This window comes from Mustela nivalis, assembly GCF_964662115.1.
Source record: "Mustela nivalis genome assembly, chromosome: 12".
NCBI lineage: Eukaryota > Metazoa > Chordata > Mammalia > Carnivora > Mustelidae > Mustela > Mustela nivalis.
The window spans coordinates 17,285,585-17,313,371 of NC_139031.1; the positions used below are offsets into that span (position 1 = coordinate 17,285,585).

Here is a 27,787-nt window from a genome sequence, read left to right on the forward strand (position 1 = left end):
GGCTTCTAAAGTGACAAGTAAAGAGGGAAAATTGGCCCACCTACAATAACTTGTTTAGGAAATATTAAAAATAGCCCATTTAAGAAGTTGGTTTTTACTAGATCACTTGTAAATAGTATTGTTTAAATGTTAAATTTAAGAAAATCTAAGTATTTCCATCATGCTCAAGCTATCAGTCAATTAAACTTCAAATGTGATGAAAATATCTCATGGGTAGTTTTATGAGGTTTTCATTAAAATAAACAGGAGTAAATAGAAGGTTTCAAGTGACATCTCTTAGAGTCTTCTTTGAAGGTGCTCAGACAGGATGAGGATTGGTGACGACCGAGCAGGGATAATTTCAGAGTGTCCTGAACAGCAATCCATTCTATCAGCCTGTGTAGTTTGAAAAAATTCTCTTAGCATTCTGATTATACTTGGCAATGCTTCTCCCCAGTTAAGATTCCCCAGGGAGGCAGAATAATATTAGACATATTAATACAGTGTCAGTGAACATTCCTGTCTTCAATTAATTAAATTCAGCTCAGCATTTGTTAACCCTCTACTTTGTGCTTGGAGTTGTGCTTGGCAGTAGGACTGAGGGCAGGATATACAAACATCAATGAAAATTGTTCCTGCCTGATGGTGAAATAGAGAGAAGAGAGTAGTAAACCATTCTGGTCAGATATCATACACAAAGTTTTAAGCTACAGGAAACCAGGAGGAGAACGATTAATTTTGACTAGGGCAAGGAGGTAGCATGACTTGAACCTTGAATTTTGGATTGACTTTCAGTCAGTAGAGAATGAATAAAAACACTCAAGACCAAGGAAACAGCCTTCTTAGCAGACAGCTCATGTTGATAGACATGTTCTTAGGCAAATTATACAACCTGGGTGGTCAGTCATTCCTGCAAGGCCCAGGAGCTGCCAGGATGCTTGCCCACACACACCTAGCCACAGTGCTGTCAGCTACAAGGGGATGGCAAAGAATTTTCAGGCTAAGAATGCAAAGGCTGAGAATGGAATGAAGGCCTGAACAGATCTCACAAGGTAAACTTGGTGTTTTGTTTAACTGCTAACCATTGAATGAATTGGTACACATTTGGGTACAGGAAAAGAGAAGGCGCCTTCCGCCACCACAAGGGGGAGCACTAATGAAGAAGTCAATGGTTTGAGCCTCTCAATGGCCAATTCAATGGCCTGGGACTAGTGCTCACCTCATGAAGCCATCTCAAACAGCACAATTTTGTCCTAGGAAACTATTGGAAAAACAACACGTACATAGTGAATAGTGAATTAATAGTGAGTTCATAGAATATATTCTTGTAAACAAATCATGGTATAATTATAACCAACTAGAGAGGGGGATTAGATCACTCAATAGGAATAATCTGACAGTTCAAAGGTGAGTCAGAAACTGATAAAATTTAGAAAACACTGATTAAGACAGCTGGGAGTAACCCATTGGAAGATTTGTCATCTCCAACCATTTGATTTATTTCATATGGGTAAGATTTAAGTCTATTTATTAAAAATGCAGATTAGGCCATTTGGGTTGATTAGACAGCAACTGGCAACTAGTCATAATATGTTCACTTTTAGTCAGCATTTATGATCCTTAACTTTATGCTACTTATGAGAATAATATTCATCAATTTAAATACTTTTTATAAAAATTCTGTATCTACTAAGTGTTTTTGTGACCTTACTATATCTATAAGCCATCCAAGATTCCTTTTCAAAGTTTATAGTCTTTGGTTTTCTAAATATTGTCAAAAGATGGGGGGGAAAACCCTTAAACTCAAGGGTGTTCTTGTGGAATTTGGCTCCCATGTGCATTTTCTGTCTGTATAGCTTAATTTTTTTCTAGCAATGAAAATATGTTCTCATCACCTCTACAATACAAAGCAAAATGTTGGCTCACGGTCTTTTGTGATTGTGAGTAAGCTGTCAAGACATTAATATTTTAGTGGCTCCAAACCTGATTTGAGAGAATTTTAATCTTATTTTCTTTGTTTTCCAATGTCACTACTCTAAACCTCTCTTTTCATGTTGGAAAATAAAAAATGACAGGCATGGCTAAAACTGACAGTCAAAATATAGACAACTGAAGCCTGCTGAATGTACATTCTGTTCTAGATGAAATGGTGTTCTGCTGGAAAAGACATAAGCTGAAAGTAACGTACCTCAGCTTTGTAAAAGATTTGTGACTACAATAGGAAGGAACTGGGATTTATTGAGCCTCTTCAGGCTCTGTGCTAAGTAACATATTATTTCATTTAGTTTTTATAACTCCTACCCATGCCATTTTACAGATGAGGAAATGGAAGCAAAGAAGGGTTCGAACTTTTACCTGGGTCTTAGAGCTCTTACAGAACTTTTGCCTTTTGTACTACACCAGGTTCTCTTTTGTTTGTCAATCTAATCTATCAGCCTCAGCTGCCTGGGATACTGTGTTGAAAAAAATTCTGAAGCCATGAGAAAGAATGCAATGTTTTTTGTTTTTTGTTTTTAAAGATTTTATTTATTTATTTGACAGAGAGAGATCACAAGTAGGCAGAGAGGCAAAGAGAGGAGGAAGCAGGTTCCCTGCTGAGCAGAGAGCCCGATGTGGGACTTGATCCCAGGACCCTGAGATCATGACCCAAGCCAAAGGCAGCGGCTTTAACCCACTGAGCCACCCAGGTGCCCATAAAGAATGCTATGTTTAATGAACAATGCCACTCCAGGGCTGGAGCAAGGTTGGCAGCAGGTATATAATTTGCAGTATATAGTTTTTGACCCTTACAGTATACATGAAACTTCACTGGCAATTTTAGCTTGAAATTAGAGAGCTGGAAAGAATATAAAATCCTCCGGGATTCTAGCCTTAATATTATTCTCTTAGTAAATACAGATTTTCTATGCATTAGTCTTTCCCCTGGTTATACAATTTTCTTGCCATTATTTTATTTTCATCCTAACATCTTAACTACTCTTTTTATTCCTTGGGAGTGAATTCCCATTATCTATATTCAAAGAGTTAGCTCAACATTGTAATCAATATTATATTGTGGGAAATTTATTTTTAAATATATTCATGTAGACAGTGTAATCTAAAATGTATAAATTAATCTGTAGCCTAGGAACTGTGTCAGTACATGAAAGATTCCAGGTACATACTCCAAAAGGAGAAGACCGGTATTAAAACGCTCCTATCTAAATTCATACCTAAAGTTCTATAAATTAGCATAAAGCACAGAGAAATAATTATTTACTTGGCAAATGAGTAGATGTTCAATATATGTGACTGGGTTGACTAGAAAGGTCTGCGTCAGCCTCTCCACCTTGTGTGAACAGGGATTAAGAATCTGGCAAACCCTGCATCCAGAGGAGTGCCATAAATCCAGAATTCTATTGGCCCATGCCCATTTAATGAAAGATTTGAGCCTGGCTACAAAGGAAGCTGATTCTGCCATCAGAATACTGTAACATTTACCAGGGGGTGAACATTTTGCATAAGGTTCTGGTCAAAGCAACTAAAAGGATGTAAGAAAGAGCTTCCCCAAGCTCTCTCCCCAAGTATACAGAACAGGTTTTGTAACTGTTTTGTGTCTGCTAATAAATATTTGCGCATGTGGAGAGTTCAGTCTCTGAGATTTGCTTCCATTGTAACATACCACGTGGTATTAGGGTTATCTGGGAGGAAGCAGTGCCTACATCTAATAATTGAAGACTACTGATATTCACCATAAAGACCGAGACAAATCAGCTTAGATCATTTTATAATAACCCATTATTGTGGGCAGTCCAACAGAGACCTATTCTTCCTTCCCCTATTCCTTCCCCAGCATTCCCGGGTTATTCACTGGTAAAGAGGGGAAGTTGTTCAAGAGCCACAGCCCTACAACTCTAAGCCACTGCACTTGGAAGCAGAGCTTTGAATCAGATATGAGATGAAATTTAAACTTTAAAATAAACCTTTATGTTCCTCAAGTTTAGGAGCTGGACAGAGATGTAATTAAGGGACTTCTGTTCTCAGTGATAAAAGGAAGTTTGATAAAGAGCAGTTAGAGGTACTGATAGGTAAAAACAAAATCATTTTGTCTTTATACTCTCAACAAACTGAGACTCCTTAATAAACCAGCCATTCTATCATGAAAAGAATTATGTATGGTTGGGCTAATGCTGTAGATATATATATATAGTCTGAGGTCTCTGGGTCTCATATTTCTCACAACTCTCAAAGAGCAGGATTTTCATTTCTCTCATTGTAGGAGAATCATTCCTAGTCAAGAGGTTAAGCATGGAAAAACAGAACTAAGAACCATTGGTTAGTTACTCTTCCAAACATCCCGAATGTTCTCTACTTGCACACAAGCACAGAACACTGCCTTTTGGAATGTCCCCCTCTCACCATAGCTATCATCTCAGAGACAGGCAACAAATTATATTTAAGATATATTCAAGGCGAACTATCCACTAGGATAATTTAATTTTCCTTTAATAGTGCAGACTGAATGAAGAAAAATGTGAAAATTTGAAAGTTTTTTTAAAAAAAAAAGGTAGCAATGGAATAGCTATTGACATATTCCAAAGCATTCAGTTTCATCTATCAGGTTAGAAGCCAGATTGTGGTTTAAAAACAAACAAAAAAACCAAAAACTACCAGAAAAAATTTCCCCTTTGGCCAACATCCCAAAGTTACCAATTTATCAATTGACTTAAACTAAGGAAAGTACATACTATAAAAATTCCAATAGGAAAGTTTTTAATGGATAAAACTGATGGCTGAGGATTGCTAACAAATACACAAGCTGGCTTAGGCATTCTAATATTACAATGTTAAATCGATTGCTTTAAAACTGCTTTAGATTTTTTGCTTTAGATAATTGCTTTAGATTTTTGTTAAACATGGTAAACCAAGCAGATCCAAAAGGTGTTCTTATTTGTTCCAAAAACATAAATGTTGCAGAAAAAAATAAGAAAAATATTTAAATGAGCTTGAAAACAAGAGATAAACATCCCTTGGTTACAGAGTATCAAGGAAATTCAAAGACAGGGAGGTTAGCCTGAGTTAACATGGCACAAAACTGTAAGTGGGCTCCTACATAAAGTCAGTGGAACAGGAATAGAACAGGAATAGAAATACTCTACTAATGAGGAAGCAATCTATCAGCAAAGGATAAACTCTGGGCTAAAGGGGGGAAAGCTCCTTTTGTGTGAAAGAATGGGATCCAGTCAGATTTTTATTGCCTCTCTCCCATATGTGGACTCTAAGCCAAGGATCACCAGGATTCTGAGAAAAGAAGGAAAAACAGACCAACGAAACGAACAGAAAATAGGAACACAGAGGCAAGAAAATAGAACAAAATATAAGTGATAATTCCAAGGAAATAAGAGATAAGGGAAGGAGATAAGAGAGATAAGAGAACTATTGTATTTCTAGAAAAGGACCAGAATGTCATAAAAGGAACAATTAATATCACAATAACAACAAAAGAACTCTTAGAAATTCAAATTACTGTGGTTTAAAACAATGAATATAAAGCCAAAATTAAGGACGTTTTTTCACTTATTAGACTAGATATAGAAAAGTAGAAAATATTTGAGAAAAGAAAATCAGAAGATCAGTTTAGGAGATGCAGGAGAGAAAGAGAAAACATGGGAAATGGTGAGAAGGAATTATCACAAAAAAGACATAAGAAAACTTCCCATAACTAAAAGTGTATTTTTCCAGATTGAGCAGGTTAACTAAGTGTTCAAGAGAAGGAATACAGATCCAAATGATATGAGGGCCCATGTCATGAAAATTCAGAATACTGAAAATAAAAAGAAGATCCTAAAGACTTCCAGAGAAAGGGAAAAAAATCTGCCAGCATAAAAATATTAAGGAGTCAAAATGGCACCAGACTTGCCAAGATCAACACTGATAACCTAGAAGACAATGCAGGCACACTTTGAGAAGTTTTAGGGAAAATTACTTCTAGCCTAGAATTCTATGCCCAGGCAATTAATCAATCAAGTAGAAGGTTTATCACTGACACTTAAAAAATTGTGTCTCCTCTGCATGCATGAGCAGGAAGCTCCTAGATGCTCTTCTCCACCAAAACAGAGGAATAAAGAAGGAGAAAGAGTGGCAGCTAGGAAGCAGAGGATTCAAATTTCAGCCCACACGGAAAGGAAATTCCTTTCAGTCCTAAGAAGGAAATTCCTAAGACAACTGAAGTGGATTTAGAATAGCTAGCCATGCAACAAACCTAGAAAATTCCAAGATGTTTCAGGAAGGATATCTTTCAAGAAAAAAAGTTGACAAACACCTGATGTATTTGTATTGAAAAGGGCTCGACATTCACATAAGTGACAGAAAACTAAAGTAAGCAGGTAAGAGAAATAGGATAACTATTTAATTATGATGGGAGGAAGGGAAAAGCAGAAGTGTAAGAAATTAAATGTAAAAAAAATTAAATGTAATCACAGTATACTATGTGGTCAGCTAGAAGCAATATTTACACAGTCATAATAATGTTGGAAAGGTGAGAAACATGGTGTTCATTTCTGTAGTTTCTCTTCTGTCTCAAAGATCTATTTGTCTATTCTTATACCAATCCCGAACTGTCTTGATTACAGTGGCTTTATTAATGTTAGACCTTATTGATAACTTTCTACAATTGGAGATAAGGACTTAGCACTTTTATACTGTAGGTTATTTACATTTTCAAGTAATATGTTCAATATGTTTTGTAAAATAAATTCACTACTTAGCACCTAAAAATTCTGAAAAGCCAGGGAAAATAGTGTACTTACCATATTTTAAAAAAATTAATAATTAGACCCATTGCTTTAAATTTGTTGTCTGAAGCTTTAAAAAATATATATTGAGCAAATTACTTGAAAACATAACATCATTTAATGTTAAGTTTATCCTATGTCTTGGCTTTTCAGACATCCTATCTATCATTAATCATAAAAACACAATGGATTTAGCTCATACAGTAAATGATAAAAAGTCCCTCTGAACTATATTTAGAAATCTATATATACATGATATTTATGAAAGATCCAGTTTAAAAGAATTACTTAGAAATGTTGAAAATAAAAGGTTTAAAATTTATCAAGTTAATAAGTAAAGATAGAAAGAAGATATAGCAATATTAATAGAAGACAAAACAGAATTTAAGGTGAACTGAAAAGAATACTTTATCAGGAAGATTAGAAAAGCATGCACTTACATGTAAACAACATAGCCTTGAAACATTTAACTAATTTTAACAGCAATAATGACTAACTTTATAAGGAGAAGTGGACAGATTCATAATGTTTTCAGGAGATACTGAGATAATTTCCTTGGAAATTAACAGACTAAGAAAGTTTTAAAAATTCTTAAGAATGTAAGAGATTTGAACAATACAATTAAACTAAATCAAAAGAGCTTTAAGCAAAAGAAAAGTGTTGGAAGTGTTCATTTTTATTTTATTGCATAATTTAGGATAAAAGCACCCAGTCTTTTTAAAAATTCAAAACAGTATGTGATGCTAGTCACACTAATTAACCAGCAACATTTTTACTCTTACCATCTAGAATTTTTAAAAAATTCTCTGTGTTTAATTGTCAAAATGATCTGCATTTTACCAAATTAATCTCTTTTCATGACCTTGACTTTTGGACCATTTAAACAGGGTATTTGCCTCTTTAGTTTAACGCATTCCACTCTTTTTTCATCTTTTCTCTTAGATTCTGATTTTTTCTCAATCTTCTAGTCATTTGCATCTTCTTGGCCCCTCCTTTAGGATGTTGAGAGATTTTATAAATATTTATGAACTGTTCCTTGTCCTTCTTGATGAAGAAAAACACACAAACACCATTTCCATCTATTCACCAGCTCTTCCCTCTGCGTGCGAACTGGAACCACTTTGCCTGAGTGCTCTGACGGTCTTTGCTACCAAGTCTTTTATATATAGTTAAAGGTGCATTTTTTCACGCTGTGTCCCAAGTGAAGGAGGTTCTCTTTATATACCAGAAGGCCAATCCAAATGACACATGTTTGCTTTATCAACCTCTATAAAAGTCTAGTGGTAATTTATATTGATTACATAATAAGAAACTCCATCTCTGGTACAACATGTTCTTTCAGCTGCAGAGCCACACCTGTAGAAATGCTAACTCACATCTGGTTCCATAAATCTGTTCTTTCTGATCCTCTGGAGAGATATTTTTATATAAACTGTATAGCTGCATGTGGAACAGGAAAGACCAAAGCAGCCTAAATCTAGTAACCATTTCCACCCCGAGCCTTGAGCTCTTACTCTCGTCCTTGACTTTGATGTCTTCCTGAGAGTTGACCCAACCGTTCAGATTATGAAAGGTGTCTCTTACCAGCTTCACTTATACTTAGATAATCAACTCAAAGGGCTGATATTGTTGCTTTTAGGAGGTGTTAAGGACTACTTCTGAGTCTAGAATATTAGTTTCATTCACTGATAAATGGATGCCTCCAATTATCTTTTATATGAAGATACCAAGATATCAACATTTCTTCATATATTTTCATCCTTACATTCCACTGCACACAAAGCAACTTTAAAAACAAACCAACTATAATTAATCAGAAAAATTGGTTACCTTGAAGGCAACTCATTTGTAATTACTATTTGAACCAGATTTAGTTGTCCAAAAAGTGATTTGCCAGTAAAAGCACAACAAGAAAGTAACCTTGACCAAAAGGACAATAATGACTCTCATAAGGGCAAGTTGTAAATCCATGAATCCAAACAACAGAGTTAGAAGAGACCATATTTAATTCAACTCCTTCATTATAAGAAATCATGTCCCAGAAGGCTGAGTCACCTGCCCGAGGTCATCAAGTTGCTCAAAGGCAGAAACTGAATTAAGTGGATTCTTTTATATTATATGCTGCTAACTCGTATTTCAAAGAAAGTCTGGAAGCTTAGTGCATGGAAGGCTATGATATATTGAGACGATTTCTATATGGCAAGCCCCTCCATAATTTATATTTCAGTAACATATTTTTCATGAGCTGTGTAATATTTTTAAGTTGTGAAAATCTATAGATTTCAAGATTTGGGGGGGCACATGGATGAGGTCTTTTTTTTCCTCCATCAGTGCCAAAGCTCTTACCAGTAACTGGGGTATGATACAACTGATGAGCAGAGTTTCAGCTGTTTGACGGCCAGCTAACCCCTGTCATGCTAATACTCTGGTTGAAAACTATAAAATGGCAGTGGTAGGTGCTGCTAGACATTCCCATCTGTTTGGGAAAGCCAGCCTCAGTGACAGCAGCAACAGGGTTCCACCATCTGGCATCCGTGTGGACCAGGCTGAGGAATCTGCTAACGGTCTCAAGGGAAACAGACCAGAGAACAGAGGGGTCCCAGGTATTTCAGGTGGAAAGTCCTCAGGAGATTGCTGGTTAGCACATGTTGGAGAAAAGAGTTTGCTTATGCAATCTTCACTCAAGGATTACAAGTTCCATCAATATCTCCGTAAAGTACATATTAAATTTTTACCATATTAAACATTAGTCTGCTTTAACGGACTTAAAAAAATAAATAAAGGACATTAGGCAAAGCCTAAGGCGATCCAAATAAAATGTGAAGTTGTGTTAATAATGCCATCAGTACCGTTTCATTAGTTGTGACAAATGTGCATAGTAATATTAACAACAAAGGAACCTCAGTGGGGGTGTAGCAGAACTCTGTAACAGCCTTGCAACTCTTCCGTAAATCCAACAACTATTCTAAAATTAAATTTTATTTTAAAAATAATAAAAATATACAATTTGACCCACCCATATGATTGCTTGCGCAAGCTTGGCCCCAAGCACTCTTGCTAGGATCAAATGTGCTTTTCTTCCACTCTTCCTCTTAGTTTCCTAGAGTATTTTTAAACCTTAATACATCTGGCTATAGATATTATAATTACAGACATTACAAAGCATAGCACTTTCACATGCGTTATCTCATGTGTTAGAAATGTAAACGCTGATGAAAGACAATTTTAGTGAAGCTGAGAGTGACAGATTCTTTGCTTTCAGATAAAGCTTATAAAAAAACTTTTCTGGGACTGCCTGGGTGGCTCAGTCAATTAAGCATCTGCCTTCGGCTTAGGTCATAATCCCAATGTCCTGGCATCAAGTCCCACTTAGGGCTCCTTGCTCAGTGGGGAGACTGCTTCTCCCTCTCCCACTCCCCCTGCTTGTGTTCCCTCTCTCACTGTGTCTCTGTCAAATAAATAAATAAATAAATAAACAGATAGATAAATAAATAAATAAATAAATAAAATCTTCACAAAACAACAAAAAAACAAAAAACTTTTCCAGGGGTGCCTGTGTGGCTCAGTTGGCTGAGGTCTATCTTCGGCTCAGGTCATGATCCCAGGGTCCTGGGATCAAGCTCTGCATGGGCTCCCTCCACAGCCGGGAGCTCCTTCTCCTTCTCCCTCTGCCTGCCACTCCCCCAGCTTGTGCTCTCTCTGTCTCTTGCTGACAAATAAATAAAAACTTAAAAGAAAAAAAAATTCAGGCTCACCCAACTTCCCACCCCCTGCCCCTTCAAAACCCTCAGATTGTTTTTCAGACTCCATAGTCTCTCATGGTTCATCTCCCCCTCGAGCCTGGTGGTGGGTATTATGGAGGGCACGTATTGCATGGAGCACTGGGTGTGGTGCATAAATAATGAATTCTGGTACACTGAAAAGAAATTTAAAAAATTAAAAATTAAAAAAAGAAAAAAAACACTTCCGGTTACACTAGGGATAACGCTGAAAGTGGATGGTAATCTGTCCTAATGGTCCTCTTCCACCACCACCTTGGGGTTTCAGATGGTCTCAAACAAGGTAACTGTCAATATTCCTTTTAAAGGCTAGGATGGAAAGGAATATGCTTGCCCCAGGTGCTAAAAACAAGTAAAGACGGAAAGGTGGGAACTGGGGAGGAAGCAGCCCCAGAAAGAGTCAGATGAAGCCGACATGCATGGGGTAGTTTTTGGAAACCTCAAATTCTAAACTTCGAATCTAGAATTTCCTGTATGAACTCATAAGATATACGACCTATGCCTTCCAAAAAATCCAATTAGCAAAAATCTTCATATTTCAAGAAAAAATAAAAGAAAACCATGTCTCGGGGCACCTGGGTGGTTCAGTGGGTTAAGCCTCTGCCTTCAGCTCAGGTCAGGATCTCAGGGTCCTGGGATCAAGCCCCACATTGGGCTCTCTGCTCAGCGGGGAGCCTGCTTCCCCCTCTCTCTCTGTACCTGACTCTGTCTACTTGTGATCTCTGTCAAATCAATAAATAAAATCTTAAAAAAAGAGAGAGAGATAAAGAAAACCATGTCTTAAAGATCTTTTGCCACCTAAAATGCCTTTCCATTAAAGACCTCACTGCTCCCTACCTGGATGTTACAGAGAGGGGAAAAGACCATTGTCAGTTTATAACTGGGAAGCCTGAGACGGAAGGAGTCTGTTCACAGTCATGCAGGCTATCAGCTGTGGACTTGAGCCAGGAACTGGGGCTGCTTTTCTCTCAGACCACCACCTGGGATCTGAGGCCCCTGCAAAATGCAAGAGCCAAAATCCAAAGACTTAAACCTCATTGTAAATACTGTCAGAGAAAAGAACTAGCAAGCTAGAAACTACCCCCAATAGAAAGAGTAACTGTTTTATTTTAACAGCATATCTAAGAACAGAAATATGGAAAAGCATGAAACTTAAAAATAAGTCTTCACCTCCTACACTTCTCATTTCCTCAAACACAGGTGGGTCCCCAGTTCCAGGCTGGCTGATAATCACTCCGCCCAGTTTTAGGGCATTAGAGAGCTCCTCGGGTAGATTATTTCTGTTTCACCATTACTGTAACTGTATACCTACGCTGCAGAATGCGGTTGAAGTATTCTGATTTTTCCTTTTCTTACCATCAATCTTTTTAAGAAGACATATCTAAGCAACAGAGACAGGAGGCCACCATGTATATGGTGTATATATAAAGTATATGGCTGCCAACAGCAGTAAAACATTTCCAATGGTATAAAGCTCAATGGGAGAAGAAATAAAAAACAGAAGAAGGAAAAGGAGGAAGAAAGGGAGGAGGAGAAGGGAGGAGAAGAAGAAGAGAGAAGGATGACAGGGGAGAAGATGGGGAAGGTGGTCAGAGGAAGGAAGGAAGGAAGGAAGGAAGGAAGGAAGGAAGGAAGGAAGGAGGAAACTTTAACAAAACCCTTATTTCCTTCCATAGAGCAACTCCTTTCATTGTTTTTTTCTTCATTCATTATTTTTTTTTAAGATTTTTATTTATTTATTTGACAGGCAGAGATTACAAGTAGGCAGAGAGGCAGGCAGAGAGAAAGAAGGAAGAAGCAGGCTCCCTGCCGAGTAGAGAGCCCGATGCGGGACTCGATCCCAGGACCCTGAGATCATGACCTGAGCCGAAGGCAGCGGCTTAACCCACTGAGCCACCCAGGTGCCCATTCATTATTTTTTTTTAAGATTTTTATTTATTTATTTGACAGGCAGAGATTACAAGTAGGCAGAGAGGCAGGCAGAGAGAAAGAAGGAAGAAGCAGGCTCCCTGCCAAGCAGAGAACCCGATGCGGGGCTCGATCCCAGGACCCTGGGATCATGACCTGAGCCGAAGGCAGAGGCTTTAACCCACTGAGCCACCCAGGCGCCCCCTTCATTCATTAATTTTTGAAAGAAAGAAAATTATGGTCAAAACCCTAAAATAAGTAAGCAAATAGCTAAAAAGGAGAATAGCTTTTTCCAGTTGACATAGTGCTATAAATGGCAAGTTTTTCAGATATCTGTGGATTGGAATTCAAGAGGAAAATGTCTCCCTTTCTCATTTCAGAGCTGAGAAAGAGGTTCAGACCTTCCTCATGTGGCCTGAATTGGTAATGGAAGTGATTTTTCAGAATGAACCCTAAGTTGCATATGACCGAATCATAAAAAGAACTACACTTGAAAGGGACTTAGGTCAATGCTTATGCTTTCTGCCTTGAACTTTATTTCTACTTATGTTAAATCTACAGCAGGGCTACCAGGCCTTTGGTACACACTGCTTTAGATGAGAAAACAACCCTGATTACCAAAGGCAGGACAAAGGCAATGCACAGTTAGCTTAGATTCTCATTTTTTCCTCAAGTTTCAGGCCATATATTTTCTTTTCTTTTCTTTTCTTTTTTCAGGACATATATTTTCAACTATAATTGTATACAGGTACACATATCAGAAACCTATCCTGTAACATCCCATACATATACATAGCCTGTGTGTACACTGCTTGACACAGCTGCTTACATGGCATAGAGATTGCTCTAGTTTCTGGGCAAATGTGCTGAACTGGTAGACGGTCCAGCAAGGGCTCATCGGAGACCCAAGGCAGCTTGAAACATTTGCTGGTGGTGCTGGTTGTATGGGTTCAGACAGGCGGGAAATCTGTCCTGCATGTTTAATGGCAGACAAAGTGGCCTCCCTGAGATGCACTCAAGATTGTACCAAAATAAAAGGAGATAAGAGATCCCAAGGGAAGAGAAGAAGTGAGGAGGGGATAAAGGAAAATACAACTACATATTTTCTTGGGGTGGAAATAAAATGAAGAATCCGAACACAATTTTTTTTTTTTTTTAAGGTACAGAAACAGAAGGAGTGGTTGCTGAGTGAAGCGAGGTCTGTGGAGCAGAAAGCTGCACAATGGAGAGGATAACGGTCCATCCCAGTTTGCCTGGGGCCGCCTCCATTTAGGACTGTTATTTTAGAGAAATTATTAATAGCTCCTCCTTTCCCTCTCAAAAGTGTCCTGGTTTGGATAATAAATGGCACTGTCACCCCCTTATCTACCACCTCTGGCCCAAGACAGGGTGTAGCCATAAATAAAACTGAAACTGGGAAAGGGAACCATGAAGAGCTTTAAGGAAGGCGTAATGCCTAAAGAAGAGATGCGTTAGGAGACACGGTTATAACGAGTAGGTAATTTGTAATCAACTATGCCGAACACAGATAAACTTAGGAAGAATGTTGGGAGGAGAAATATAAAAACTTAAGGGTGAGAAGAGACAGAAGAAAACAAAGAAGACAAATGATTCAGAGCACAAATATGTGCTAGCTTCTAGTATTTTCCCCTGTATGTGGGGATTCGTGGTTATGATTGGTGTTATAAAAATGACTGAAAATGGCCATCCCTGCCTTCTGCCCTGCGTCGGCACACATGAAGTCCCGCCCACTGCTGCTTACATTCACCAAGGGCTCTGTGTCTTAGACTCAGAGGTGCCTCAGCCAAGCCTTCCCACCAAGCCCCCTCCCCGACTTCTGATGGCTGCATACCAGACAGTCTGCCACCGTGGTTTCATGGGCTTCCACAGATAGGCCACAGTATGTGAAGCTGCATTTCAGTGCGTCATTTCAAAGACCTCTCTTGACTTTTTCCTGGATCAGAATTTCATATTGCAAAAGGCAGAAAGTAAATGTCAAGGGCAAGTTCAAAAGGCCAAGTGATTTCTAGCTAACCAATTCCTAGACCCAGAGGGAAAGCAACAAGGTCTTTGGCATTTAGAGGTTCAGAAAATATGCTGTATGGATTTCCATCACCATTTTGAACTGGAGCATGTTATGGCTTGAATTGTCTCCCTCAAAATTCTCATACTGCAATCCTAACTCCCATTCATCGGAATGCGACCTTATTTGGAAAAAGGGTCTTTACAGAGGTAATCAAGTTAAAATGAGGTCATTAGAATGAGCCCTAATCCGATGTGACTGTTGTCTTTTAAGAGGAGGAAATTTGGGTAGAGATACGGATACAAAGAGAATGCTATGTGAACATGAAGACAGCCATTTACCAGCCAAGGAAAGAGGCCTGGAACAGATCCTTCCATCAGAATTGTCAAAAGGAAGGACCAACACTGTCAACACCTTACTGTTGGAATTCTAACCTCTAGAACTGTGAGACAGGAATTTCTGTTGCTTAAGCTATCTGGTTTGTGGTACTTTGTTTTAGTAGCCCTTGGGAACTAATACCTCAGATGCAATCTGGTCAAAGATGGGAGCTAGGAGAAGCTGACCCGACTTTTTGTAGATTCCTCAATTCCCTAAGAAGACTAAGTAATACTTCTTTGAGTTATGTAAAGGAGTGGGCACTCCCTGTGGCAAGACTGGACTGGCTGACCCTTAGGAAATAATTTCAATTGCTCATGCCTCAGTTTCTCCCTCCAGGAAGTTGGATATCGGGCCTGTGTTCTGAAACCCCCACTATGACTGTTATTAAGAAAAAGGATAATCACATGAATACTCTGAGTTTGAGGCACAAAGGTCAAACTTACATGGGAAGGCTTACTAAGAAATACTATCTCTGAGAACAGCTGGAACGGTGAGTAGACTCCAACTTCTGGAGCCAACTTGTGCAGAGAGTTAAGTCCCTGACTTCCTTCCTGAGCGTCACAGAACCAGCTCTGTCTTGGCCTTTTGAATATCTAAATTTGACAATCAAAAGCTAAAGTAACTCATATATTCGGACAAAGAATTTTCATCTTTCAGCACATAATTCCAGAATATTTCCCGTGAATCAAGGAAAAGGGTATAACCCGCTTGTTAAACTATCTCTGCTACCAAGAAAGGAAAACACGAAAGTAGTTCAGCAGGCCTTTTTTTTTTTTTTTTTTTTTTAAACAGCTATAGGCCTAGATTCTCATCCTGTCTCTCACTTGAATTATCTGTTGAGTCAGTAGTGAAAGAAGTGGTGTTTAGCCCTGCTTCCTTATATGGCAGGGAACGACAATGTGCTTGTCTATTTGAACTGCAGTGTGGCTCCCTGACAAATTATAATGATTGGTTATGGAAACCTCCTGCTCTGGTTTCCATCGTATTTCTGGGGAAAGACACAGAACAGACAGCTGGAGGGAAATGGAAAGGGCTGGACTCAGGGAGTGGCACTGACTCGGGCTCTGCTATTTGCCAGTAGTGTGACTTTGGGCAAGTTCTTTAATTTACTTGACTGCCCTGAGACAGTCATTTTCAACTAGAATGGCGCCTGCCACACAGCAAGTAAATTAGCTAGCTTATCTTCTTACCCATCTTAACCTACAAGGGGTTGGGATAACCACCCATCCATTTCAATTCACTGTCCCTCCCAAATTCAGCATTTTTTTCTCCAGGGAAGTCTCAATCTTCTCTGCTCGCTGTATCTCATTCTCTCCTCTCTCTTTTTTTCCTCCTCTGTTTCCCTCTCATTCCTGGTAAAAAAAAAAAAAAACAAAAAACCTTAAAACCTACAAAATGACCCAGCTTCAGGAATAATAAACCCCTTCAGCCATACCAGATAAAGATGATCTAGAATGTTAAAGTCGGCACACAACCAATGACAAGGGCAGGGGAGAAGACTTTTGTGATTGAAAGGGGTGGTGGAGGTCATCTGCTTCCGCAAAGCAGGGCTGCGTGCTCCAGAGACAGACAGATCTGGTTACAAAGCGCTTATGTTGACCTGAACGGGGTTTCCTGTAACTACTGTCTACTGGTCCTAGTCCCACCTCAGGAAGAATCTGACATGGAAGAAGGTGGCTTCCTTTGCTCCATCTACATCATGGCCATGGAGGATCCAGGCTGGGAGAATGCAGCTTGGGCATGAGGACTAATGGGAGTGCACACCTACAGATAGCCTCACTGGTATCACAGCTGAGAGCTGATGATTTTTAATTCAGTGCCGGCGTGTGCAAAGCAGTTTAGAAACATTACTTCTAATCCTTATAATAACTATTAAGTGGAGGAATAATAATCCCCCTTTTATAGGCAAAGAAACAGGCCGGGAAATAGTCAATTTGAGATTCAAACTCAAGTCTTCCGTATTCCAAAGTTTATTCTCAAATGGGTCACAGCTGCAGAGCCACACACAAACTGGGGCCTCCATTGTTGGAGTAATTAGCAATAGGCAGCACAACGTGATGGCTGAGCATGTGGACTATGGAGCCAAGTTACCTGGGTTTGAATCCTGGCTCTGCCACTTTCCTAGCTTTGTGACCTTGGATATGTCACTTAATGAATTGTAACTCAATTTCCTCATCTGTAAATTTGGTTGTTGTATGGAGATTACTTGTTTGATTTTTATCTAGTAAACATCTAGATGCTACTTAGCACATGCCAGGGCACTGTCGTAAGCGTTCAGTAATAATATAATTAGAGAAGAATCAATGAGCTCAGACATGAATACTGGCTTCAGCTTTCTTTCCAAGAAGAAATAAATTATGGACATTTATTTCTTTACTCATTTAATTCTCTACTATGTGTGGGGTGAGGCCCGTTTTTAGTTTCAATTCATGGCACTGAAAATCCCCAAATCCCTGATTCATGGCACTTATGTTCTAGGGCATAATAATCAACACATAAACAAATAAATATACAATCATAAGCAAACATTATGAATATGCATGCAACAAAATAACAAATGTATTCTGATTGGCTCTCCTATGTTGAGGCTGAATTTATCAACTTGATACCTTAGGAAATGTTTCACAACAAGCTCTGGGATGTAGGGAGGGGGGTGAGGAGTCTGATTTGCAGCATATGTTAATTTCAGTGGTATTCCCCTCACACAGACACAATAAATGTAACTAACCTCCAGAGCACAGACAATAAACATAAGGAAATAATTAGGAAGGAATGAATTTTGAGGATTTATTAGCTGGGTTTTTAATATAATTGTCAGTTGATATAGTTTAATTTCTAATAATGACTATGTTTAAGCACCAGTTCTCAAAATCTTAAAAATTAAAATTTTGGCTTTTGGGAGCTAGGAGGAACTGGCTTCCCCACACTATGGTGTTGGGTGCATGGAGTGGGGACAGTGTGAGGTTATTATGCGTGTGGGTCCTAATCTACTTCCTTTTTAGCTGCTCTTCTCCAGCAAGTGCTCCTTCATGCACACAGTGGAAGTACTGCTCTGTATACTAAACAGCATCTGTACAAATTAGTAGTAGTTCTGGCATTCTTATCGCATCACGTTACTCAGGCAGAGATGCTTTTAGCTCTATAGTCCTCAGTGAATATAATTTATGTAATTGCTGCCCTGAATATGGTTGCTTCTTCTGTGCAGGTTACATCTTCAGGATGTAACTCCTGACTAGGAGGAAGACCCTAGAGATGGATTTTCAGTTCTGCAGAAGCGTTCACCCAAGGGCTGTCTCTGAGGGCTCACATGCTTCTGTAAAGGGCCATGCCTAGAAACATCTAAGCCAGAGGCTATGAAGGCCCTGGCCTCAGAGGAGATGTAAGGTGAGGGGGAGGAAGCTTTTCCCCACTTCTGCTCAGGATTTGCACATTCCTTACCCCAAGGCTGAGAACAGAGAAAAACATCTTCTGCCTTTCCTGGTAAATTAAATACCTAAAGTAACATAAACAAACATCCTAAAGACAGAAATACTTAAAAAAGAACATTTTTCCTCAATTCACCCCTCCCTCAAAGCCTAAATTTTACTTAGTAATGGTGGCTGGAACAGGAAGTGGAAATACCATGAGAAATTTTATTCTTGCCACATTTCCAATGCTTTACAAAAGCAAACACTGGAAATCTCATCAGACAGCCTGACCTTACAGGGTTGATAGCTTTGCGCCCAAACTAAAAGAGTATGGGAAGCTGAAGCAATTTTCAGATAAATATTCTAGACTCTTCGGGAAAACTGATTTTTTGGAACATACAGCTATAACTTTCAGAAAGAAATTACTCAAAACTACACAACTACACTTCTGAGGAGTAAGTTACTCCATATATCTAACTATAAAATTATTTTAAACATAGATGTACAGAACTGAGCCAGGATGTTTTAGCAGAATCACCAGAGAGTTTTGCTTTGTTTTGTTTTTACAAACTACAGATGCTGGACCTTGCCCTAGACCTACTGGATCATAATCTCCAGGGGATGGGACTCAGGGATTTATGTTTTCAAAAAGCCCTACAGTTGATCCTGATTAAGACACTGGCTAAGATCTACTGGACTACAGATTATAGGCAAACTGTGCTGTACTGTAAAGCTGAAATCCCGGAAGTGTTAACATGGGACTTTCTCTCTTGCCTCTTTCAGGAGAAGCAATCTAGTGGACCAAAACCAGCAACAGCATAGGACTTAGGCGCTGTGTGTCCCAGAACCACCTTTGCCACTAATTAACCGGAAGACCTTGGTCAAGTCACTTGTTTTGTTCTTTCATTCAACAGACATTAGGCTTCTGCGATGTAACATATACTTCTGAGTATATGTTAATTAAAAAAGAAGCTGTTTTCTGCCCTTATGAATCTTACTGACATTAATCAGAGACATACAAATGTGTGTATAATTTTATTTGGTATGGCCAGGCTTTAGTCTCTTGCCTGGAAAATGAAAAATCACTAGTTCTTTTTTTTAAAAGAATTTCTTATTAAATCCTAAATTTCTTGTCCCAGCTTCCTTATAATATAATTATATGTTTTAAGTCCACTGACTGAGAAAATATAATACCAAAATCTACTATGACTTCAATAACTATTATAACTAAATTAACATTTTATCATCATAATGCATCTATATAATTTAAAAAACAGTAGCATGTATTGTGTAAGATCTATTATTTACTCAGTTTGTCAAAACCATTTGCTGCATATAGGGATTTACTTCTTGCAATAATTCTTTGTCTTCCCCAAGATTCAAAGTGCCGAGATTAGGAACCTACGGACTACATCAATGGTGTGAAATACATGGTACCTGAGTAGCAATGTCCCTTTTCTTCCGCACCAGACATCACTGTCATGACAGCATTTGTTGCCCCCACCGAGCTTGGGACTCGGCCTCAGAATCCTTCTCAACACATTGTTTCACAACCAATTGTTTGGAGCTGGCAAACAGATGAAAAATGATTTGTGCTCCCTGAGCTAAATGCCTCCTAAGACCCTGCCCAGCTTTAAAAATAGAGGATACATGTATTTAGTTCTGCTATCTTGAGAAATACGCATGCTTTCTCCTCTTTCCATATAAAAGTACTCCAAATATCTGAAGACATCCACGTGGCCCCAATTTTCATTCTTTTGGGATTAGATCCCTTATCTATTCCTCATCTTTTGTTCTCCTGACCCTCTCTGGTCCTTGACACTCATTCCTGGATGCATATTTGTGAATGCTTACATGAAGAACAAGCCCAGAGTAGAGCATATTGTTTTGTTTTATTTCATTTTACTTCCCATGACAGACATCGAGACAGGTGTTCAGTGAATGAAAGATTACACTACAAACTCTGTAGAGAACTGAAACTTTCACTGATTGGGTACATAGCTTTTTTGCAGTAAGTTTATGAAGTACTGTAATTTACATTGAGATGTAATAATTTTTATTTATTACAATTATTAAGTCATTATTTATTGAATTTTAAAGATTGCTTTAGTTTGGGAGGAGCCATAGCACACCTATGACTCATACGATATTTCTTGCCAACAACAACACTTAAGTGTTTTTCTTTAGAATCTGTCTCAAATGGATAATTCTATCTTTTCAATTACCAGTGCTGCAAGCTTCCAAGCTAACCTCCCTTAAGACTGGTTCATTGGGCAATGCCAAAGTGGTCATCAAGTACTGTATGACCCTGACATTAAGCGCTTGCCTCTCTAGGAATCCAGTCACATAAAAATTGGAATGACATACATTGATAGCTGTTGGACATTTCAGCTAATTTGCCTTCCATGCCTAACTTTCTCTTCTAACTAAAATTGCCCACTGGGCTGTTTTTCTCCCCCCAGGGGTGATGGTGACTACTGCTGTCAGGCCCACCCATAATTCACCCATGAGCATGCCAGTAACCTCTGATAGCCTCCTGCTAGGGGATTTGCCAAAGACAATAGCTATCAGCTGAACCACTCAGGTCTCCTCTCTCAGAATTTGACCAGGAAGCACAGAGCGAACTTTCCAGTCTGTAGGACAGCAGAAAGGAGCAGTCACATGTGCTGCAGCTGAGTCACATTCACACAAGCATATAGACCTCTGCTGAGATACTTGGACCCACCTTGATTCCAACCCTGTTCTCTTTGGATCCTGGTCCAATTGTGGCTTCTGTTCTTGGATTCCCTTATGATTCCATCCCTTTATTGTTCCGTAAGTATCTTTTTTTAAGATACATTTATTTGAGAGAGAGAGAGAGCACACACATGCGTGCACACATGCACATGCGTGTCCACGTGGGGGAGGAGCAGAGGGAAAGAATCTTCAAGCAGACTCCTCACTGAGAACGAGCCCAAGGTGGGGCTCGATCTTACAACCCATGAGATCACGGCAGAGCCAAAAGCAAGAAGTGGATGTTTAACCGACTGAGTCACCCAGGTGCCCTCCATATGTATCTTATACTCCTATCCCTTTACTTGAGCTACCACCGCCTATTAACATAGGTCGCTCTGAACACGCTGCCAGGTGTTCTCACCCATGTTACAATACCTGCCTACACACTGCCTTGCTAAACAGGCTTTTGGCTTCTAAACCTCTGCCTGCCTTTTGATTTTACTGTTTTTCTTTTACTTATCTGGCTATGATTCACAGGTCAGTCCATTATTGTACTTTATATCTATTCTGGCTTAGCCCGCCTGACCCCAGGGGAACTAATGTCCTTGATGCTTCTGGCCCTTGGACCCCTTGGGCACTCTTCCCTGGTCCTGCCCATATTCAGCACATTGGTAAAATCTGCCTCGTTCCCCAGGTTGAGACAGGCGAGAGGGAATGTTACATGTGGGTGTCAAAGGAACTAATTATATATTCCTACTTAATATGTCCCTCTCCAAGTAAGATGATTTCCTTACAGCGAAGTATTTTCATCCGTATATTCACAAAACAATGCCAGAAGTCTCAGGAAGTGATTAAAAAGCAATTTATCTTCAAGTTCTCCATCACTGAAATATAATATACATATTCATTTAAAATACCTCCCCCAAATACTTTCCTTCAATTATTCCCTGACTGGTACCTAGCAATCCTTTTTACTTTTTTTAAAAGATTTTATTTATTTATTTGACACAGAGAGAGGGGGTTGGGGAGCAGGCTCCCCACCAAGCAGAGTCCAATGCAGGGCTCCATCCCAGGACCCTGAGATCAGGACCTGAGCCAAAGGCAGAGGCTTAACCCACTGAGCCACCCAGGGGTCCCTAGTGATCCTTTTCGTAAGCTCGGGGAGCTCTCTCAGCACATGCTTGGCAGCAGCCCTTCCCAGCTTCTGCAGCCCCGACAACCTCCCCACAGGAAACTACTTCTCTAGAGATGATCTTCTTTTCTTTGTAATGGGGGATCATGTGAAATCAGCTTTTATGTCTGTGTATTCACACCATCCTTTCTTCCTTCAGAAAATCTGGGGAACAAGGAAGGACACCTCCACTCTGTTCTGATCCCATCCAGCCTTGGCTCCAATGGAAATCAAGACTTTTTCTCACTCCCCACCCCAACCTTCCCCGCTCAAGCTTTCTCACCTGTCAATCACAAAAGGCGGGCTCACAAGGGACCATAAGGGTTTCGAGGTTTCATCAGATTTCAAAGGCATTCACAGCAACCGCAACGCAGGGACAAACAAGTGACATGGCTGCTCCATCACCTCTCCTGCCTGCGCCCAGCCAGCCTCTTCTTCCTGCCCTCTTCCCACACTCAACTCACTGCCAGCCAACTGGGAGAGTGGGGGTGACAGGCAGAGTGATTCTCTTTCCACAGAAATTGCTCCAACATTATCTCTGTCTGCTCTAACTGCCCCCTCCCCCGCCTGAAAAAAGGGAAGAGGCTTTCCCCGATCTTGAACATAACCAGGCTTGACCCTCCTGCTATTCTCTGGGCTTCACCCTAAAGCTGGGACACTGCAGACTGTGTTGCATCAGGAAAGCCCTTATTTGGGCTGGGGGTCAGGAGCCAGGGGAGCTGGTAGAGATAGGACTGGGGGTAGGAAAGTTAGGGAGGCCACCAAGGATCAGTCCCAGGAGAGCCAGCTGGGGATACTAAAGATTGAGGGAAACAGGGAGCAGGGGGTGGGGGTGGGGGCTCCATCCCGGAGCAGTCTGGTCTCAATACCAACAGGAACCACAGCCAGGTGCTCCTGATTACCTCACCCTCTCTACAAGGCCCAGGCTTGACATGCTGGGATTAGTTCCATGCTTTTGGCTGGAGGCAGAGAAGCTGCCTCATTTACTAAGGCCTTTCTGTTGTCAGCACCTTGTCACTGGTCTTCCACTCAACTGGATCTTCAGATTTCCTGGTTCCTGGATATGGCCTTGTACCACCGATAACCCATCTCATTCTGCCTCCTGATATGTGTTCTGGTCTCTGATCACCAGAGCTAAAGTTCAGATAGCAGTGGGGTGAACCAGTATTCCCAGGACTCAGAGCTCAGGGTTCTAGAAAGAACTAGATTCAGAAGGTACCACTCAAGGGTCCTCAAGTATGAGGAAGGAGCTATAATCAGGGTAATATGATAATCAGGGATACTAGGTAAGAAGTGGAGGATACAGTCAAGATGAGCTTAATGTCCAGAGGCCTCAAATTGGAGTATACAGCCTACATAAAAGAGGGTCAAACAGCCTCATCTCATTTGGGCATTTTAACCACTATGGGAGATAGAAGAAGCGATCTTATGCCCGTTCCATCCATGAGGTCAAGGAATTGATGGCTTCCTCAAAGGTCCTAGCTATCTGAACAGAGGAATGAGTGTTGGGACTGAGCTCTCTTAGTGGTGTTCCTGAGTTTAGGTCAAGCTACAAGTACCTTTTTAAATTACCAAAGGACTCAGAACCTATGGGCATCTCTCTAATGACAAACTTGGATTAGCATTAAAGATGAAGGACTTTCAATAAGGATCTAATGGTTCTATTTTCAGAGAGAAAATTCACCCAGAGAGAACTTACTCAGAGAGAATTACTCAGAGAGAATTTACCCAGAAAACTCTTCTAAAGTCTAAAAATTCTTTGGCAGCATCTAACCTCCTCCTTGGGCCCGCCATGCTATTTACATGCCGCTTTGTAAGCGTTTTCCCCGTCCCCCCACCATGGGCTCACCCCACCACATTTCCAAGGTATGTGACAGACTGCAGACAGGTGGGGACTAAGCTAATTCCTTTACATGCCTGTCTCTACATCACTTTTCTGTCTTGCTGAAGAATCACTGATGAGCAGCCCTGCTGCCAGGAGGCTACAGTGAGGGTGTCTCCATGACAGCTACACGTGCTTTTTTTCTGTTTGTTTTTACTGGGCAAAGGGAGGGAGAGAATCTCCAGCATGCTCCATGCCCAGTGTAGAGCCTGATGCAGAGCTTGACCCCACAACCCTGAGATTATGACCTGAGCCAAAAATCAAGAGTCAGACGCTTAACTGACTAAGCCACCCACACACCCCAACTATATGTGTTTTTAAGAAAAGGCCTACCGAGGTGATTTGTGGGCTTATCAGGCCACAGAACACCCAGGTTGCACTCAGCACCAACCTATTCCCTCTGCCAAAAAGCAGGAAATCCTTAGGCCTGTCATAGGAGCCAATCAGAATCGTTAATAGCCTGAGCACCAGGTATGCTTTTATGCCTCCCATGTAAATCCCTTAAGCTGCAGTTTGAGCCTGGTTCTCCTCTTAACTTTAATGGAAGAACTGAATATTTCTTTACAGCAATTTATTGATCTGAATTATTTAATTTATTCTATTTATCCACTGGTTTTGAACCAGTGGAAACAACCAAGCCTGTCACCTATGGATCTATCTACTGTACATCCCTTGTGTATACGGAGATCCGTTTTTTATTAGTGACTTGTTATTCTAGACTCTTGCCGTTGTATTTCTTTATTAAATGATTTTATTAAAATGAAAGTTTTTGCACAGCAGTTTCATCCATCTCCATTTACCTCCCCAATTGGTGAGATGTGCTCTAGCTAACATTCAGCTGGAGGAAAGTAGCCCAGACAGCTGCCCAAAGCTCAATATAAAGTAAAATAGCAAATCCCCTTGCTCCAGCACATCGGTACGGACAGCACAACACTTATGCTGAAAAATGTGTTTCTGTGGTTGTTGGGGGATGGGGCGCGCACAAAGAAGAGAGGGGAGGGTGGTGGCAGCAAAGTTTGAACTTTCAGGGATTTGGAGATGTTGGTTTCAAAATGGAATTTATCCTCAAATCCCAAGATTATAGATTTCCTTCCAAACTGCATTCCCTACATGGTTTAGAGAACAGTTGAAAAAGAAATTGCTCTCCATATTTTGATTGACATTAAAAACACTGTGAAAATAGTTTGGAACTTGATCTCTTTGAGGGAAGGACCATAATCAAACTATAGCTTTCACTTGCAGCCCTTTCTCCCACACTTACTCAGAACTGTTCCAGGAAAAGAAATTCACAGGGAACTCTGTTCTCATATATCATTTCTAGGAGGGGAGAGAGGCATTCTCAAAAAAATTATCCCCAAATTTCTAAATACAAAGAGAAAAAAATTATTTAATGAATCTCAACACAAAACCACCTTACTTGGCAGAAAGAAAATCAAATTCAGTCCTTTGGAGCTGAAAACCTTTAATATCCAAGTTTATTTAAAAATTATCAGACTTGCCCTCCTTGCCACATACCACCTCGTCTTCACTTAAGCTCTAGCCATACACGTCTGGTTTTGCCAAACACATTAGAAAGATTTTACTGTTCCAGTTTACAAGTCCATCTGCACAGCCCTATTAACAGAAGGGATCTATGAATACCAACTACTTTGTTCTCATCCACTTTTTCTGACCATGTATTACCACAGCACTAAAATTCCCCCACCCTTTACAATCAGCTCTTTCTAAAAGGAATTCCAGGCTACTACCAACTAGCTGCCTTGTACTACTGTTTAAGATGCCCAAATATGTCTGACTATGTTGAAATGAAAGACTGGTTCCTCTCTTTCTGGAACGCACTTCCAAAACGACATCTTTTCACATTCTCTAGTCACAAGCACACTTTCAAACAGAAAATAAGATTTCTAAAGGAACAGTTTGGTAGGATGTTAGATGCGATTTCTAAAAACACACCCACTAGCACATGCATTCTCTCATTATTAGGTTTTATAGGAAACAGATCGTGGTAGGCATCTTCCTGTCTTGGCAAGTATCAGATCAGTTACGTTAACCCAACTGGTGCTAAACGCTCTTTCCACCTCTGAACTTATTTCCTTGCAGCTCTAGAAGTCCAGCCTTAAAAACTGGTAGCAGCACAATATGCAAATGGCTCTGGTTAAAAACCATTACTTTTTGGTTTCTCATTAACCTAAAAAGTTGTTTTTAAAGTAAAACCTCTTTAGATGCCTGGGAATAAAAGATGCAGGAGAGACCACCGGTGTGGGCAGACCGGCACGGCCCGCCTGCTGACCCTGGCCTGTGGCTCTCAGGTAGAATTCCCGTGGCACTCCTAAACAAAGGCTTCCCTTGCCAAGGTTGCCTGTGGTCCCTGAGTATAGGTCTCTATGTCTCTATGTGATCTCTCCTCCCGTCCCAACTCCAAGAACAGAACTTGAAATCTCATCCTGTTTGTCTTCCGGGAACATCTGCAGGGCAGCAAAGCCCAGTCTGGCTCTGCGAATCTGCATGTTTTATTGGCTTTTACAATCTTGCATCTCCAGCTACCTTAAGCAGGAATGTTGACTGAAACCCACAGAAAGCCCCCAGACTCTCTGAAGAGATTAAAAGAAAGCCCTCTGTGGCTTACCTCGCAGGCTGCAACTTCTTCCTGGGGACTAAGTCCGAAAGGAAGGACTGATTTCTCTAGCAGGAGCACAGCAAGAGGGCAGCCAGGCAGGCAGCCTAATACACACTGCTCTATTCAATAAAACTCCAGACCGCCCTTCCTTAGCCCCTCCCAGAAGTCCGTGCTAAGTGAACACATATCCCCTATGTTTACAGTCGGCAGTCGGTGGTATGCATTGTCCTGTAGTTTCTCTACTAGGGCAGCCAATGACGACACCCAGGCCGAGGTAGATGCAGCCTGCCTGTGGAGATGCCTGTCATTCCCTAGGCATGCTCAGGAAATCACTCATCAGAAAAACCAAGACCTAAAAAGCTCTGAAGCTGCGTGCAGGCTGCCAAAACCAGCCAGCTACATGCCCTTTTTTGGTTATCCTGAGCAGGGCCTCTGGAAGTGAATCCATTGTCAGGAACAATCATAAGAAATGTTAATCTTGGAGAAAGAGGCTGTCTTGTAGAACGCAAATGTAACTTTAAAAAGAAAGCACAGTCTATGAAACCAAAAGTTAACAGTCCGTGAGTTTAGTGGGGTGGGGGTGGGGAAGGCTTTTTGATTGAGGGAGCTCTAATAGCATATTTCCTTCAAAAGCAGTTGTGGATACAAAATTAAATTAAATTGTTATATGCTTTTAAACCCTACAATGGCCAGGACCCAGGTCTGGTGTACAGACTAAATTCTAACCTGAAAAAGGCACAGCCCCTTAGAAGTATGTCTACACGTGTTATAAAAACAACTGACAAAAAGAGCTTAGGTCTTTTTTAGTAGGTAATGTTTTCCAGAATAAGTGTAGCGCCAGAAACTCAGCTAGGCAGGGTCCTACAGGCGTGGCTATCGTCATTGGTTTTCCGCATCACCTCCCTTTCTACCTCCCCTTTGTTTCCTTGGATTTGGCAACAGGGAGACATGGCCAGCAACTGTGCCCAACAGAGACGGTGTGAAGAGACCCAGGCCCTCCTTTGAGACTGGTGTAGACAATGCACATGCCCACAGAGATGGCACCGCTGTTCTAGCGACTTCTCCAAAGTACTTCAACCAAGTCTTCATTGACAGGATGTGTGTTATGAGAGGGTCAGATTTAGGAGGTGCTGAATTAGAATGAAATTCACTGGG

General features: G+C 40.4%; 1 protein-coding gene across 4 annotated transcripts in view; it reads right to left on the bottom strand.

The window, feature by feature from the left end:
• Positions 1-27,116, bottom strand: part of CALD1 (caldesmon 1) — a 185,720-nt gene extending 158,604 nt beyond the window's left edge. For 3 of the 4 annotated variants that reach the window (XM_082693297.1, XM_082693295.1, XM_082693294.1), the window contains exon 1: positions 26,642-27,112. The gene's annotated coding sequence lies outside the window, so the exon portion shown is untranslated. Of the gene's footprint in view, positions 1-26,641 lie in introns of all 4 variants that reach the window. The other variant, XM_082693298.1, reaches the window with a different exon arrangement.
• Between the last annotated feature and the right edge of the window lie 671 nt (positions 27,117-27,787).